The sequence below is a fragment of the Mobula hypostoma genome, chromosome 20 (genome assembly GCF_963921235.1).
Source record: "Mobula hypostoma chromosome 20, sMobHyp1.1, whole genome shotgun sequence".
NCBI lineage: Eukaryota > Metazoa > Chordata > Chondrichthyes > Myliobatiformes > Myliobatidae > Mobula > Mobula hypostoma.
Window position 1 is genome coordinate 57,172,555 of NC_086116.1, and position 8,332 is coordinate 57,180,886.

Sequence of the window (8,332 nt, forward strand, 5' to 3'; positions counted from 1 at the left end):
GTTGGTCACCATAGCAACCTTTGAGCTGCTCAGTTTTTATCTCCAAAGTAAAACTCCAAAGTTAACTCCCGTGTCAGTCCAACCATCAATCTTCGTCTCTCTCTCCTTTCCAAACAAACTATCAATGATGAATGTCTCTGTCTCTCTTCAAACTGTTAATAGGGGCACCTCTGGATCCCCTCACACCCTGCTCTAAACCTTTTCTATCCATGTACCTGTCCGAATGTCTTTTAAAACATTGTAATTGTACCCATCTCCACCACTTCTTTTAGCAGTTTGTTCCATATACTCACTAACTACTGGGGGGGGGGGGGGGGAGTTGCCTCCCAGATACTGTACCTTTTAAATCTTAAGAGTTGACAGTTACTTAAAGTTTTGGGCTCCCTTGTTCTGAGAAAAAGATTGTGGTCATTCATTCTTATTTATACCACTTGTTATTTTATAAACTTCTACCACCTCTCAGCCTTCTATAATCCAGGAGAAAAATTAGTCCTATTCTATCTGACTTGTCCTTATAATCCAAGCCCTCCAGTCCTGGTAACATCTCAGATTTCTTTCTACAGAGAAAGTGGGTGGAGAGAAAATCCAATCTGGAAAAAAAAGTTCATTTTTCAGAGAATTTATTTTTGCTTTCAATGCAAATTTAAGCCATTCCTCCAATACCCAATACAAAACACCTTTTGAATGTACTACTGTATTCCTTTTGGCTCATTAGGGGGAAAATGTCATTTCTTTACTCAGCAAAGAATCATGTTTTGAATGGGCATGCAAAAAAGTTGAGTTGAGGCGATGTTGAATTTTGAAAGGAAGATTAATGTTTATGGAGAGTGGAAATGAATGCTTTGCCTTGCAAGCTGTTGGACTGGCAGCTCCTTGTGATATCACATCCCATTCAAAATCTCTCAAATAGATACAGTAAAACTCTTGACAATCTGAGATGCAATTTTTTTGCCCATCCGGATCGTCTGCTGTCTGAGTTATTCACTATAGTTCAGAATGCAAGCTGGGGTCTGGAGTGCAAATGGTCTTTTTGACCAGAGCTGAGGGTGTGCAGCATGGATACGAATGGGATCGGGAACACAGGTAGGTTTGGAGCAATTCCATCCGAGAATTAAGTCTTCCAGCACTAGATGGCAGTGTTGTACCACAGGTCAGCCTCCGCAACATTCCGGTATCTTGGGAGTCCAGGAATTCCTTTTGAATATATAGAGCAAATACAGGAATCCAACACCTCTCAGTTTCTCTCGCCATGACACAGCGATTTATCTCCAATAACTTGGTGTTCGTATCTATACAAATAAAAATTGTTAAACTATGTTCACCGCAGCTCGAAGGACACTTGCATCAGTGCGTGATGAGAGGCGAAGTCATGGGAGAGAGGAGGCTTCACCTTAACCACAAAGGCTCTGTACTGTTCTATTTCACTCTAGAACACCTTTCAACAATAAATGCATGATGAGGGGAAAATGGACAAATATTTTACAAGTCACCCATCAGTAAAGGCAGACTTGATTAATGTAGTTCACTAATGTCATTCAATGCAAGAACACAGCCTTTACAGATGAAAAGAAAGGAATGTTTGAAGATCAAGCCCTGGTATCAGGAACAAACCCATGGCTTGCAGGGCAGACCTATCTGCTTCTGAAACTTTTGATGACAACCATGCCAATAATTCCAGGTATGGATTTTATTAACGAATAATCTGACATGGTTGTGGCCTCGGTGACTCACCTCAGTAACATAGCTATCAATTAACCCAATTGTATTGAATTCTTGGTGTTAATCACTCATATCTGGTCACATTTTATAAATCAGCTGCTTTCTGTAAATACAATGATTTTTCTGGACTATAGAGTTGAGAAATTAAAATTATTATAGGAAAGTTACTAACTTGGTCAGAGCATTGGCTGATTAGTAGGAGGCAGCGAATGGGAATAAAAGAATCCTCCTCTGGTTGGCTGCCAGTGACTAGTGGTGTTCCGCTGGTTTTTTGGGCTGTACATCAATGATTTAGATGATGGAAAAGATGGCTTTGTTGCCAAGTTTGCAGATGATATCAAGATTTGTGGAGGGGCAGGTAGTGTTGAGGAAAGCTGCAGAAGGATTTGGACAGATTAGGAGAATAGCAAGAAAATGGCAAATGAAGTATAATGTTGGAAAATGCATGATCATGCACTTTGGTGTTAGAAATGTGCCGACTATTTTTTAAATGGAGAAAATTGAAAAATATTGAGATGCAGAGGAACTTAGGAATCCTTGTGCAGAACACCCTAAAGGATAACTTGCAGGTAGAGTCAGTGGTGAGGAAGGCAAGTGCAATGTTAGCATTCATTTGAAGAGGTCTAGAATAGAAGAGCAGGGATGTGATGCTGAGGCTTTATAAGGCACTGTTGAGGCCTCACCTTGAATATTATGAACAGTTTTAGGCTCCTCATCTGAGAAAAGATGTGCTGGCATTAGAGAGGGTCCAGAAGCAGTTCACAAGGATGATTCCAGGAATGAAAGGGTTATCATATGAGGAACATTTGATGGAGCTGGTTCTGTACTCGCTGGCGTTTAGAAGGATGAGAGGGGATCCCATTGAAACCTTTCAAATGTTGAAAGGTGTAGACAGAGTAGATGTGGAAAGGAGGTTTCCTATGGTGGGGGAGTTGAGGACAAGAGGGCACAGCCTCAGGATAGGGGGATGTCCATCTAAAACAGATGTAGAGATATTTCTTTAGCCTGAGGGTGGTGAATTTGAGGAATTTGTTACAATAGGCAGCTGTGGAGGCCAGCTCATTGGGTGTACTCAAGGCAGAGATTGATCGGTTCTTCACTGGACGCTGCATCAAATGTTTTGGAGAGGCCGGGGACATGGGGTTAGGGAAGGAGAAAAGGATCAGCCATGATTGAACGGTAGAGCAAACTGGATGGCCCAAATGGCCTAATTCTGCTCCTTTGTCTAGTCCATTGCTGATCTTGTAATCTTGATGGGCCTTTGGGGAATGATCAGTTTTACATTGTGTGATAATGATCCAGTTCAGTCTGAAACTACAGTCTTAAACATAAAACTATGTAGTATGTGGGAAATACAGCTGGGAGCATTTCCAATTATTGAGATTTAAGTGTTCTGGCAGTCACCCTCCTTCCATTTGAAACATTCCCCCCCCCCCCATCAATAACATGCCTTAATTTTTTTTTAATTTTTGTAATCTGTACTTAATTTCATTCTGATGTCAAGCAATGGGCTATATATATTTTTTTTTTAATCTTGTTGCTGCACTTACTGTGAACTTCATGCAGTAGTCTTGGATGAAGATGAAAGCTAAATTTTTTCATCCTGCTGCACATTGTTAATAGGGAAGCAGCTGTAGATATTTTCCTTGGTATCGAAAGCCCCAGCAACCACCCTGCCAGTGGGTAGTTGCATGAAGAGAGAGGTCAACATCACTACTTTCTGAAGTTTAAAGTAGAAAAAAAAAAGGATGACGCTCATTGTTAGCTGGACAGTATTGTCCATGACCTGGGGAAAGGCTCAAATTGTGAAAATAATTTGCTGAAAGCCTCCTTGGTAACGTAAAGGTTCCACAGACAATACTTACTGGTGAAGATAGTTATATGAAGACCTTTTGTTATCTGGTGCTTCTTTCAAATACCTCCTGTGTTCTGCTGAATTCCTTGTTCCTTACTCTGCTCCTGCAACCCCACCCCTCCCCCCAGAATATCCATTTCTGCAATTTGCTACATTTTAAGGCAGCCAACAGAAGCATACACTGAAAATCCATCAGAAGCCGCAATGAACCCAGAATAGCTCGGTGGGGGGGCCAAAATTGTCCAGCAGTTCAGCATCAAGTGATAAAACAGTACCAGTAAACACTGTGTGAACTTTTTTTTTAGCAAGAATTATGTGAAAATCTCCCGGGGCAAAATAAAAATCAAGAAATCGTGACGACTAATTTTGAATTTCTAACAAGTTTTGATATGGATTTTTATTGTTCCTAGAAATCCCTGACAAAATATGGCAGTCAATGTGCATAAAGCTAAAAATGGGCAGTTGCTTCCTTCCTGTTGCATTAAAATACCATAAGATACAGGAGCCAAATTAGGCCATTTGGCCCATCAAGTTTTCTCTGCCATTTCATTATGGCTGATCCATTTTCCCCCCAAGCCCCAATCTCCTACCTTCTCCCTGTATCACTTCATGCCCTGAACAATCAAGAATTTATCAATCTCTTCCTTAGATATACCCAAAGACTTGGGCTCCACAACTGCCTGTGGCAATGAATTCTTCACATTCACCACGCTCTGGCTAAAGAAATTCCTCCTAATTTACGTTTTAAAATGGCAACTTTCTGTTCTGAAGCCTGCGTCCTCTGATCTTACATTCCACCATAGAAAACATGCACTCTATCAAGGCCTTACAACATTTGATAGATTTCAATAAGGTCATCCCTCATCTTCTACTCACTGGAATTCAGAGCCCTAGAGTCATCAAATGCTCCTTATATGACAATGCCAAATCATTTTTGTAAACCATCTTTGAACTCTCTCTAATGTCAACATATCCTTTCTTTGATAAGGGGCCCAAAACTATTCACAATACTCCAAGTGAGACCTCACCAGTGCTTAATAAAGTCTCAACATTACATTCTTGCTTTTATATTCTAGTCCTCTCAAGATCAATGCTAACGTCATACTTACCTTCCTCACCACAGACTGAACCTGCAAATGAACCTTTAGGGAATCCTGCGTAAGGACTCCCAAGTCCTTTTGTATCTCAGTTTTTTTTTGTCCACTTAGAAAATAGTATACACTTATTTCTTCTACCACAGTGCATGACCATACACCTCCCAACACTGTATTCCATCTGCCATTTCTTTGCCCAGTCTCCTAATCTGTTTTAATCCCTCTGTAGCCTCTCTACTTCCTCAAAACTACCTGCTCCCCCACCCATCTTCATATCATCTGCAAACTTTGCAACAAAGCCATCAATTCCATCATCCAAATCATTGACATATAACAAAAAGAATTGGCCCCAATCCAGACCCCTGTGGAACACCACCAGTCACTGGCAGCCAACCAGAAAAGGCACCCTTCATTCCCACTCTTTTCCTCCTGCCAATCAGTCACCGCTTTATCCATGCTAGGATCTTTCCTGTAATACCATGGGCTTGTAACCTGTTAAGCACCCTCATGTCCAGCACCCTGTCAAAGGCCTATTGAAAATCCAAGTACACAATTGTCACATACCCCGTGCCGGGAATAAAGAACCAGCAGAGATGGAAAACACTTTGGAGTCCAGTATTGCTATTAACTAATAATATTTATTAGTAACTACGCAATACAGTAATATAATTGTAGATAAATCAAACAGGTTAGCAATGATATATATGTACAGTATATCAAGTGTGGAAATATATGTATGAAAAGCCAAGCTTCTTTAAGTCTAGGGGTAAAAAGTTACAGTCTTACGATGATGAGTAAAGTTCAGTTCAGTTTGTGGTATTGAGTTGAGCAGTGATGGGGGGAGAGAGAGAGAGGGAGAGATTTGAGTCTTCAGGTGAGCTGACACCGTCGATCTTCTCGTTGTTCTTCGAAATCCCTTGAAAGTCACTGACTGTGACTTTAACAAAGGTGACCAGTTTTCTGTGGTGGAGCTATCCCCCAGGCGAGGGTGGACACATGGACAACTCCCCACCAGTCAACCCCTTTTCTTTTTCCACTGCAAGAACGACGGATTGATTGGCCTGATTGATCCTCCAAAACCCACTTGTTCTGCAGGCACAATAATGCTCATTCAGTGTCCAAACATGTGTCTGAGATCTATCATCTGACCTCCTATTTTATCTTCCCGTGCTGAGCATCAACTGATCACTCAAATAACTCCTCCTTCCTCTCTCTGTTTAAGAAATGCAAGCAGGCAGAAGTCCTTGAGAAGTGTCGATAACCTGCCAAAAATCATAACATCAATTGTCCATTAAATAACGCCCTTGGTCACCATAGCAACTTACGAGCTGCTCAGTGCTGTCTCCAACTCAGCAGAAATCCAAAAGTTACTTCCAGTGCTTTAGAGTGACAGTCCAACATTTAGTCTTCGTCTCTCTCTCCCTCTTTCAAAACAACCTGTCGGTGTTAAATAACTCTCTCTCTCTTTTCAATAGGGGTAAACGAGCACAGTTCATAGGGGTAATTCCGGACCCTGTCACACAATATCCAACAATTCTTTGTCTTTCTTGCTTGCTGTTTTTTCCCCCAAAGAATTTCAACAGATTTATCAGGGAAGATTTTCCCTCAAGGAAACCATGCCAATTATGGCCTATTTTATCATGTGCCTCAAGTACAGGTATCCTGAAACTATATCCTTAACAATTGACTACAAAATCTTCCCTACCGCTAAGGTCAAACTACTGGCCCTAGTAATGGCAACTTCTACTCTTGCACTTCTGCCATACTGCTAGCGTCATCCATAGTAGAGACTGTTCCAAAATACTTAAATCAGTTCGCTTGGATGCCTGAGAAATAGAGCATCTTAACATACAGAAATCAAAAATTTAAATTGTGATCTCCATACATTTTCAATATGATCTTTCCACTCCTTACATGTGTGGTTGGCAAGAATTTGTAGGGGTGTCTGTGGAAGGTGTCAAGATTAGTTAACCTGTAGCATTCTTGCTTGTAAACTAGAAGTTTGTCAATTCAAAATCCATTCTTGGGCACAAATGCCTGGGAAAAAAGGATGAGAATATTCCTCCCTCAACTAATAGCAAAAGTAACAAATACACTCTCCAATTTCATGGGTCAGCAGTTTTTTAAGCAGTTTTTTGTTTGAAACAACTGAAGATCCACAATATAAACATAAACTGCAAAAATCTATAAATCAGATGGTTGAAAGAATTATTAAACTTTTGTATAATTGCATTAGTATTAGTCATAATTACATCATTCATTCAGCAATGAAACTCAAAACACATTGTAAAAAGTCTTAAGTACTTTAGAAAATAAAGTATAGCTGTAGTTACTGAGGTTTTTTTAGAGCTACTTTGAAAGATACCTCAAAACTATAACACCAATAAAGTGATTTTGAAATAACTGAAACTGTAAACTTGGCACCATCAAAATAGCTTGACATTCTCTTTCTTTCTTTCTTTCTTTCTTTTTAAATCTTTTTATTGAGTAAGTATACAAAAAAGGTAAGCCATATAAACATTAATACAATGTTAAAGTATAATAAAATTCCAAAAAATAACAATACCAAAAAGAAAATACTACAAACAATGTAATTTAAGCATAAGAAACCAAGATAACATAATAGTATACTAGATTTTATATATATCAATGGAAAAAAAGAAAAAAAAAACCCAAAAAAAAACCACCGTGCAACTAACTAAAAGCAAAGCAAAGCAATGGGCTAACTTGAAACCAAACAGAGTTAAACTTAAAATCACGTCCTCAATCCCGACCTCCATTAAAACAGTGAAAAAAAAAACAAGAAGGGTAAATATTACATTAAATGAAAATATCGAATAAAAGGTCCCCAAATCTGTTCAAATTTAAATGAAGAATCATAAAGGTTACTTCTAATTTTCTCCAGATTCAAACATAAAATCGTCTGAGAAAACCAAAAAAAGGTAGTTGGAGCATTAAGCTCTTTCCAATGTTGTAAAATACATCTTTTCGCCATTAAAGTAAGAAATGCAATCATTCTACGGGCTGAAGGGGAAAGATTACTAGAAATTTTAGGTAGTCCAAAGATAGCAGTAATAGGGTGAGGAGAGATATCTATATTTAATACCTTAGAAATAATATTGAAAATATCTCTCCAAAAAGTTTCCAAAGTAGGGCAAGACCAAAACATATGAGTTAAAGAGGCTATCTGCCCCGAACATCTATCACAGAAAGGATTAATATGCGAGTAAAAACGCGCTAACTTATCTTTGGACATATGTGCTCTATGCACCACTTTAAATTGAATTAGGGAATGTTTAGCACAAATAGAGGAAGTATTAACTAATTGTAAAATCTGCCCCCAATCATCCACAGAAATGGTAAGCCCCAATTCCTGTTCCCAATCTACCCTAATCTTATCAAATGGAGCTTTCCTAAGTTTCATAATAATATTATAAATCATAGCCGATGCACTTTCTGACATGGAGTAAGGTTAATTATCGAATCTAAAATATATATAGGAGGAAGCATTGGAAAGGAAGAAAGTATAGTACTTAGGAAATTTCTAACTTGTAAATATCTAAAAAAATGTATTCTTGATAAGTTATATTTATTAGATAATTGTTCAAAAGACATAAGGGAACCATCTAAAAATAAATCCAAAAACCGTAAAATACCCTTAGTC